Source organism: Cucumis sativus, unplaced genomic scaffold (assembly GCF_000004075.3).
Source record: "Cucumis sativus cultivar 9930 unplaced genomic scaffold, Cucumber_9930_V3 scaffold47, whole genome shotgun sequence".
Lineage (NCBI taxonomy): Eukaryota > Viridiplantae > Streptophyta > Magnoliopsida > Cucurbitales > Cucurbitaceae > Cucumis > Cucumis sativus.
Genome location: NW_022279551.1, coordinates 237,540 through 247,992, shown reverse-complemented (window position 1 = coordinate 247,992; position 10,453 = coordinate 237,540).

Below are 10,453 nucleotides of genomic sequence, written 5' to 3'. Positions count from 1 at the left end.
TTACACTGAAGCATTGCTTGGTCGTTTTGAAAATTCAAGTGATACTTACACACGTTTTGAATACATTTTAGGTTACATTGAGTTTGTTGCACTTGGTTGTCATTTTTGGTCTTGAAATGCTTTTTTCAACCTTTTTGGTAGATTATGAGTTTCAAACTTACACTTAGGATTTGCTAGGTCGTTTTGAAAACTCAAGTAATACCTAGACACGTTTTGAGCACATTTTAGGTTGGTTTGAACTAAGTTTGTTGCACTTACACACTTGGTTGCCATTTTGGGTCTTGTAGTGCTTTTTGCACAATATTTGAACTTTTTTCGTAGGTTATGAGTTACGAACCTACATGTAAGCTGTTTTAGGACATTTTAAAAGTTCAAGTGATACTTAGACACGTTTTTAACTCGGTTTAGGTTGGTTTGAAACTAAGTTTGTTGACCTTATCCAATTGGTTGCCATTTTCGGTCTTGAAGTACCGTTTTCACACTTTTTGAACTTTTTGGTAGGCTATGGGTTACCAACTTACACTTAAATTTTGTTAGGTTGTTTTGAAAGTCCAAGTGATACTTAGACACGCCTTGACCACTTTTTAGGTTGGTTTGGAACTAATTTTGTTGCAGTTGCGCACTTGGTTGCCATTTTGGGTCGTGTAGTGTTTCCTTTTTTTCCATACTTCTTGAACTTTTTGGTAGGTTATGAGTGACGAACTTACAAATAAACATTCTTAGGTCGTTTTGAAAGTTCAAGTGATACTTAAACACGGTTTGAAATTTTTTTAGATTTGTTTAAGACTAAGTTTGTTTCACTTGCATACTTGGTTGCCATGTTAGGTCTCAAAGTGCATTTTTCACGCATTTTGATTTTTTTGTTAGTTTGTGAGTTACGAGCTTACACTTAAGGATTGTTAGGTCGTTTTAAACACATTTTGCATTGGTTTGAAACTAAGTTTGTTGCACTTACACATTTGATTGAAATGTTGGGTCTTGAAGTACTTTTTTTCACACTTTTTGAAATTTTTTTAGGTTGTGAGTTACGAACTTACGCTTGAGTATTGTTTGGTCGGTTTGAAATCTTAGACACGTTTTAAACTCTTTTTAGGATGGCTTGAAACGAAGTCCGTTGCACTTACATACTTCGTTGCCGTTTTGGGTCTTGAAGTGCTTTTTTTTACACTTTTTGAAATTTTGGTAGGTTGTGAGTTACAAACTTACATTTAAGCATTGTTTGGTCGTTTTGAAAGTTTAAGTGATACGTACACAAGTTTTGAATACATTTTAGGTTAGATTGAGTTTGTTGCACTTGGTTGTCATTTTTGGTCTTGAAATGCTTTTTTCAACCTTTTTGGTAGATTATGAGTTACAAACCTACATTTAGGATTTGCTAGGTCGTTTTGAAAACTCAAGTAATACCTAGACACGTTTTGAGCACGTTTTAGGTTGGTTTGAACGAAGTTTGTTGCACTTACACACTTGGTTACCATTTTGGGTCTTGTAGTGCTTTTTTCACTCTATTTGAACTTTTTTCGTAGGTTATGTGTTACGAACCTACACGTAAGCTGTTTTAGGTTGTTTTGAAAACTCAAGTAATATCTAGACACGTTTTGAGCACGTTTTAGGTTGGTTTGAACTAAGTTTGTTGCACTTACACACTTGGTTACCATTTTGGGTCTTGTAGTGCTTTTTTCACTCTATTTGAACTTTTTTCGTAGGTTATGAGTTACGAACCTACACGTAAGCTGTTTTAGGTCGTTTTGAAAGTTCAAGTGATACTTAGACACATTTTGTTCAAGTGATACTGTTTTAGGTCGTTTTCAAGTGAACTTTTTTCTTCTTGTATTGACTGTTTTACTATTTCTTCATGCTTTGTATTCATGGTATTTATGTTCATAATGAATCTTTCATGTTCTGGTAAACATTGCAGAAACACATAATTTCAGCAATCTGTCAAAGAGTTGAAGGAGAAGACAGAAGAACTTAAAAGTCACATGAAGACCTAAAAGTTAGGTAATTTTTTGAAAACTTTTTTCTTTGTCTTGCTTAGTTTTAGTGGTATTTGTTAACAGGCTGAGACATACTCTTGTATGCCAAGGCTGGGTGGCCAATTCAATGGATGGCCTGAGACGGTGAAATGACGAGTGTAGAACAAAGTAGACAATCGAGCAGATTTACAAGTAGGAGGATGGTGTTTGGTCTTACTCTAAAGCTACTGCTAGAAAGGTGATTCTCCCTTTATTTACACATGTTATCTATATTTAATTACTGTTTTTATGTGATGGTGAATAAATATTTAAGTCGTTTCAAGTTTGTACATCATGCTTGAGTTAATACATTTCCCAACTCGCACTAATTTTAAAGTTGGGACTAAGCTTGTTGCACTTACACACTTGGTTGCCATTTTGGATTTTGGAGTGCTTTTTCTACATTTTTTGAACTTTTTGGTAGGTTATGAGTTATGAAGTAACACTAAAGCATTATTAGGTCATTTTTAAAGTTCGAGTGATACTTAAAACATTTTTTGAACACCTTTTAGGTTGTTACAAACTAAGTTAGTTTTGCATACAGCCATGGTTGCCATTTTGAGTCTTGAAAGATTTTTTTTCACACTTTTTGAAATTTTTGGTAAGTTATGAGTTATAAACTTACACTTAAGCGTTGTTAGGGTGTTCGAAAACTTATACGTGTTTTGAATACTTGTTAGGTTTGTATAGAACTAAGTTCGTTGCACTTACACACTTGACATTTTGGGTTTTGGAGTGTCTTTCTCAAAAATTTTGAACTTTTTTCTAGGTTATGACTTATGAACTTGTATTGAATATTTGTTAGGTCATTTTGAAAGTTCAAGTGAAACTTAGACACGTTTTGAACTCGTTTTAGGTTTGTTTGAAACTAAGTTTTACACACATTTGATTGACATGTTGGGTCTTGAAGTACTTTTTTCATACTTTTTGAAATTTTTGTAGGTTGTGAGTTACAAACTTACACTGAAGCATTGCTTGGTCGTTTTGAAAATTCAAGTGATACTTACACACGTTTTGAATACATTTTAGGTTAGATTGAGTTTGTTGCACTTGGTTGTCATTTTTGGTCTTGAAATGCTTTTTTCAACCTTTTTGGTAGATTATGAGTTACTAACTTACACTTAGGATTTGCTAGATCGTTTTGAAAACTCAAGTAATACCTAGACACGTTTTGAGCATGTTTTAGGTTGGTTTGAACTAAGTTTGTTGCACTTACACACTTGGTTGCCATTTTGGGTCTTGTAGTGCTTTTTTCACTCTATTTGAACTTTTTTCGTAGGTTATGAGTTACGAACCTACACGTAAGCTTTTTTAGGTCGTTTTGAAAGTTCAAGTGATACTTAGACACGTTTTGAACTCGTTTTAGGTTGGTTTGACACTAAGTTTTAAACACATTTGATTGACATGTTGGGTCTTGAAGTACTTTTTTCACACTTTTTGAAATTTTGGTAGGTTGTGAGTTACAAACTTACACTTAAGCATTGCTGGGTCGTTTTGAAAATTCAAGTGATACTTACACACGTTTTGAATACATTTTAGGTTAGATTGAGTTTGTTGCACTTACACACATGGTTGTCATTTTTGGTCTTGAAATGCTTTTTTCAACCTTTTCGGTAGATTATGAGTTACGAACTTACTCTTAGGATTTGCTAGGTCGTTTTGAAAACTCAAGTAATACCTAGACACGTTTTGAGCACGTTTTAGGTTGGTTTGAACTAAGTTTGTTGCACTTACACACTTGGTTGCCATTTTGGGTCTTGTAGTGCTTTTTTCACAATATTTGAACTTTTTTCGTAGGTTATGAGTTACGAACCTGCACGTAAGCTGTTTTAGGTCGTTTTGAAAGTTGCAGTGAAAGTTAGACACGTTTTGAGCACGTTTTAGGTCGTTTTGAGCATGTTTTAGGTCGTTTTGAGTAAATGGTATGTATGTTGTGATTGTTTGATTGCATGTATAATACCTTATTGAGATGTGTATGCTTGATTGAGAAGCTGATAGAACACTAAGTAATGGTTCTTATTTGTTCATTAAGCAACCAAACTATTATAGAATACAATACTCAAACCAGTCTTGAAAACACCGAACAAACAAGTACTATTACAGACAATAACCAAGTATAAAATAAAACATTCAAACATCAAAAGTAGTTTAGGATAATGGAAAACACTTTCTAAGATTAAAGTAACTGAACAACTTCTGTAATTCTGCTCTCCAGAAAATACAGCCCCTCCACTTCCAGAAACTGATTAACCAACCCCCATCTTTCCTTCCATCTCTCCCTTTTAACCTCCCCCTGTAACTAACTGTGGAGGCCCTCAATAAAATCCATACTAATATCTTCCCACACACGGTCCGGAATGGGTAATGCTTGAAGGAAACCAGCCGGAGTTAAAGACAAGTATTTGGCTTGCTGACACACGGAACATTCAGCAACATAGGTGCGGATATGGGCTTTCATACCTCGCCATTAGACCTCCCTTGCTAGCCTTTGATATGTTTTCAATGCACCATGATGTCCCCCTATCGGGCTGTTATGGAACTCAGCTAATAATAAAGTAATATTAGGTGAATCCTCCTCCTTGTAGCAAATATCCATCTGGAGCTGGCTGTCCATTTATCAAGGATAATCGAATATTGTTAAGAGATTCATTTCCAGCCACTTGATCGATGAAAACCGAAGGGTTTAGCCCGCCCACAATACTTACGAGGCCCAATTCAAATACCGGTGGTAATCTCTATAAGGCATCGGCCGCTTTGTTTTCCAATCCTTTCTTGTACTCAATCACAAAATCATACCCCAATAGTTTAGCGATCCATCTCTGATATTCTCCCCCGATAGCCCGTTGTTCAAGAAGAAACTTCAAACTTTTCTGATCTGTACGCACCACAAAAGGCTTACCCAATAGATATGGTCGCCATTTTTGAACAGCCAGCACTATTGCCATAAGCTCCCGTTCATAAACAGCCTTAAACCTATGGGTAATAGGTAAAGCTTGACTGAAAAAGGCCACTGGTCGTTGATTTTGCATTAGGACAGCCCCAATACCCACACCCGAAGCATCAGTTTCCAGCACAAAACTTTGTGAAAAATCAGGAATACCTAGCATCGGGACAGACATCATTGCTGACTTTTAACTGCTGAAATGCGTTCTCGGTCGTCTCATTCCACTTAAAGTTACCTTTTTTTAACAGTTGTGTCAAGGGGGGCAGCACAATAGAACCGTAGTTTGCAACAAATTTCCGATAATACCCCGTTAGCCCCAAAAAACCCACCTAGCTCCTTCACGTTCTTGGGTGCTGGCCATTTAACCATCGCTTCTATTTTTGTTGGATCCGCTGCCACCCCCTCTGAAGAAATAACATGGCCCAAGTATTCAATTTTGTCAACCGCAAATTGGCATTTTTTAAAGTTGGCTACCAGTTGATGAGCTACTAGAGTTTCCAAAACCATTGCCAATTGGTGCAAATGCTCGTCCAAGGACTTGCTGTAAATTAAGATGTCATCAAAGAAAACCAAAACAAACTTGCGTAAATATGGGCGAAGAACATCACTCATGATTGATTGGAATGTTGCCGGAGCGTTTCAACCCAAACAGCATCACAAGGAATTCATAGGGCCCCTCGTGGGTTCGAAACGCTGTTTTGTGAACATCGGCTGCCCGCACCCGAATTTGCTGATAACCTAACTTTAAATCAATTTTGGAGAATATGGTTGCCCCAAATAATTTGTCTAACAGTTCATCAACAACAGGAATCAGATACTTATCTGGTATAGTGGCAAGATTCAGTGCTCGGTAATCAACGCAAAATCGCCAGCTACCATCCTTTTTCTTAACAAGGAGCACTGAAAAGGCACTTTTGCTTGGCTGAATTATTCCGGCTAGCAGCATTTCCTTAACTAGTTTCTCTATCTCATCTTTCTAAAATTGGGGATAACGATACGGGCGCACGTTCACTGCACGAGCCCCTGGTGGGGGTAATTGATTGCTTGGTTCAAACACAACGCTAAAGGACTGAAGAACTTTTTGAATTTCTGGTTGTAGTTTACTCAAGTAGTCTGCTATGTGTTCCCTTGCTTCGCCCACTCCCCACTGTACAACTGCACTTAATTCGATTGACACGCCTTGATCTTCCTTCTCAAAGGTTTTCATTATCGATTTCAGTGACACTTGGGATCTTACTAAACTTCTATCCCCTTGAAGAATTACCACCCATTCACCCAGTGAGAATTCCATCTCCGACAACTTGTAATAAAAAACTTCTTTCCCTAACATTTCCAACCAAGTAACTCCTAATATAACGTCGGCACTCCCGAGTGGTAGAGGGAGAAAATCGTGAGTGATTGATAAATTGGCGATTGTCAGGTTTACATCCTTACACACACTGGTTGCTTGGACTACGCCTCCGGTTCCCAGAACAACCCCATATGCATCCATGGTTTCTACTGAAATTTTTAGCTCTTTGACTGCCTCTTCTGCAATAAAATTGTGCGTGGCTCCCCCATCGATCAGCACCACAACCTCACGTCCCCTTATTTCTCCTTTAATTTTTATGGTTTTCGGCGAATTGAAACCTACCAATGACTTCCTCATTCCCATTGGTTTCGATTTCTTCCCCCACTTGATCGGTTTTGTCACTTAAGTCTTCCCCTTCTTGTACAGCAATGATGTTCAATTCACGTCTTTTGCAGCGGTGCCCTAGACTAAACTTCTCGTCACATCTAAAACACAAACCTTTTTCCTTCTTAATCCGCACTTCGTTGTCAGTCATTCGGCGGTATGGTCAGACAACGTACTCTTCGCGCCCGATTCCTGCGATGAAGTAATCGTCGTGGACGAGTACGACGAATTTCGGCTAGGGTTAATCGTAATCGTTCGTGATGTAGCGACCCGATCTGAGGCCTTTGACCCAGTTTGACTTCTCGACCTGCTTGGCCCACTATTTGACATTTTAATTGATAAATTAGGGTTTCCACTTGCCCCATGAATTCTCTTCAATTGAACCACTCGATCATCTTCTCAATTATTTGGGCCATTAACATTTTAGCCTCTAGGCCCACTGGATTCAATTTTTAGATCTCACTTTGGATCTCTTCCTTCAGCCCAGACACAAACTTACTTTCTAGGGCTGCATCACTCATATCTTTAAGGCCGACCGAAAATTGTTCAAATCGCCGCCGGTAATCCCTCACGGTGGTCTCCTGCTGTAATTTCATCAACCTTGCGTGTTTATCTCCTTGGTCGGACGCTTTGAATCTGGCCCACAGAAGCTATCGGAATTCTGTCCAGCTGCCGATTTTCTTTCTATCCTCCTTCCATTGATACCAGTCCAAAGCTTCCCCCTCCAAGCACAGGACCGCCGCATCCAACTTATCTCTCTCCGTCAGATATTCACCACAAAATAGCGCTCCACACGTTGTAGCTATCCATCCACATTCTCTTCTTCCTCCCCTTTAAATATCGACACCTCCAGTTTTCGTAGCCTCATGTCAAAAAGGGGTATCTCACGGATATTTGGTGCACATGGTACTCCAACTCACCTCATCCACCACCGGGTTAGTTTTTTGTTCACTTTTTTCTTCTTGAACTTGTTCCTCATTCATTATTCCCTTTCCCTTGTCCGTAATCATTCTTTCACTAGACGTGGATCCTTTTGAAGCACTTCCCATCACTCCCATCCTGTGTATTAACAATTTCATATCCTCACTCAATTTTTACAGATTGTGTGGAATAAATTAATTAAAGTTGTTTCTACCAAAGAAAACAAAAATAATAAATAAAATTATATGTTTTTCAGATTTTATTTTATGTTTCTAAAAGTTGGATGTATTCTGATCATAACCTTTTTGACATATTGTAAAAGGCATTGATAAATTAAATTAAAAAAAAAAAGCATTTACAAAAATTGTTGAAATTCTTTTAAACATTTAGGTGTAAAAATGAAACAAATAGATTAATGCGATGGAAAAATGGTTAAAAATAGTAAAATAGAAAGAAAAAAAAATGAAAAAAAGAAGGTCTCCTCATGTTTGTATAAACATTAACTATATATTTTCTATATAGATTTGAACTTTTTTGTTTAAGAATCTATTTAGATTCTTTCAACTCTAAAAAGTTTCAATTTTTATAATATGCTTATTTAGTTGTTTATCTTTAATATTTTTTAAAGTAAGGTTAATATGTTATAACTATTAGTCAAAAACTTTAATTCAGTCAACATTATTTATTTAATAAATCTATATAGTAAATACCCTATTAATATTGTTTATGCCATAAGCTACATTATTGGAATTTTATCCTAAGTTTGAGAAGAAGAAAAATAAAATCAAAAGTTATAACATAATCTCTATTTCTTCATTCTTCTCTAATTTGGAATTTGTTATAACTTCAACTATTCTCATTAGGATGTATTTGTGAGTAATAGTGGGAGTAGTAATTTTAGAAAAAAGATTTTAAGTAAAATTGATTTCTGAAAAATGATTTTCAAATGTTTAAAATTAATTTTGTTCCAAAAATGATTTTAGAATTACCGAATTATATTTATGTATCATATAAAATCAATATTTCAGGAATATTTGATCGGTATGGAGGTGGCAAATATATAATTGTATATTTAAAGTAGAGAAAGAAAATTAAAGATTGAAGAGAACATAGTCTCTTTCAAAATAATAATAATAATACAAGGACCAATAAATAATATTGAAAAATATTTTTTTAAAAAAATTATTAAATTATTATAAATATTATACTCGTAAGTATGGTCAGTGTCCATAGCCACATGTCCACCCTTAACTATGTAATTCACCTCATGCTTGTCAAATTACCTATAAATAGTTGGATTTTGTCAATTTTAATGGACACCGAGGAATTCCAATAACGTGTGGAGAAAGTGTGAAATTTTGAGATTTTTCATCTTTATCTTTGTTATTTTCTTGTTGAATATTGTATTTCTGAGATAGGTGTTCCAATTAGTTTTTACAACAAAATCAATATCACATTTTTTTTAGAGATATCCACACATGAGTAGCATAACATAAAATTATAAAATTATGTTTCCAAATATAACAACTTAAATAAAAACAAAAAAAGATGATAATTAAATTTATGTTATGTTTGTAAGGGAATAAAGTACTAGCATTTTGTTTTAAATTATAAAATTACTAAAATAATTATTTACAATTACACCAAAATATTATATTTTTTCTTTATCAGTGACAGACTATGACAGAGTTAGCGATCGTGTCACAGAAAGTAGTCTATTGTTCATCGACTGTTATATTTTGATATATTTGTAAAAAAGTTGTTCATTTTGTCATATTTGAAAACAACTCTTTTAGGAGAAAAATTAATGAAATAAAACATTGGAGCATTTTCAAAGGTTCAAAATGTAGGAAAGTTTTCAAACACAAATATTAAAAAATAATTATTTTTTTTTAAATGAGAAATTGTTTATATAACTATATTTAAAATGTTAATTTTTATAAATGTAACAAAATACCAAAATATTTACGGTCCGTGTAACAAAAACAAAAAGTTCATAAAGTCGGTGAAATATTTTCATAAATTTCAAGTTTGTCTTTGATATTACGGACAATTTGTCATTTTTCTTTCTTATTCTTTGCAATATCCATATTTTCTTTTAGATTTCTTCGACTCTTTTTCCAAATTTTCTTCTACTTTATTCATATTCTTTTCTTCTATTTTTTTCATCTTCTCTTTCTTCTAGATCCTCTTCCAAAACATCAAAGTCGTATGAATATCATTTTTATATGATCTAAACAATCTCTTACCTAGTCAACAAAATCGTATTTAGCATGGTCAACACAATCGTTTAGGTTTTAAATCATTTTTCCATCGTTTAAAAAAAACTATAAAATCATGTGGATATGATCTAAATGATTGTTTACATAGTCAACACGATCATAAAGTGTGGTCAACACATTCGTTTAGATTTGAAGCATTTTTATGTTCGTTAGAAAAAACTATACGATTGTATATCATTTTCTACGTGATTGCATATCATGATCGTAGAAGAAAAATTACACGCGAGTATGTGACTGACCAATTAATCACGTGTTTGACTGGGATATTTTTTGTATTTTCTATTGTGGGCTTGCAAGCTTTTTTCGTTTTCAAAATTGTCCAATACAGTGTAATATTTTGCTAGTTTATTAGATTTTTTAAAAAAGAAAACCTATTTAAAATTTCATATGTGGATGGTAATTGAAAAAAAAAAAAAGTTAAGAATTCACTAAATTAGACTTTTATCTATGATTGTTACTTGAAAATTAGAAAATGACGAGGTCAATTATATAATTTACTCTAAACCCTATAAAATCCTACAAAAACCGATTATTTTGGCAAGAAAAATTTTCAAATAAAAACATGATTTGAAATCATTTCAAATTTTAAAATCCTTCTCTTTTATGTGATAACAAACAA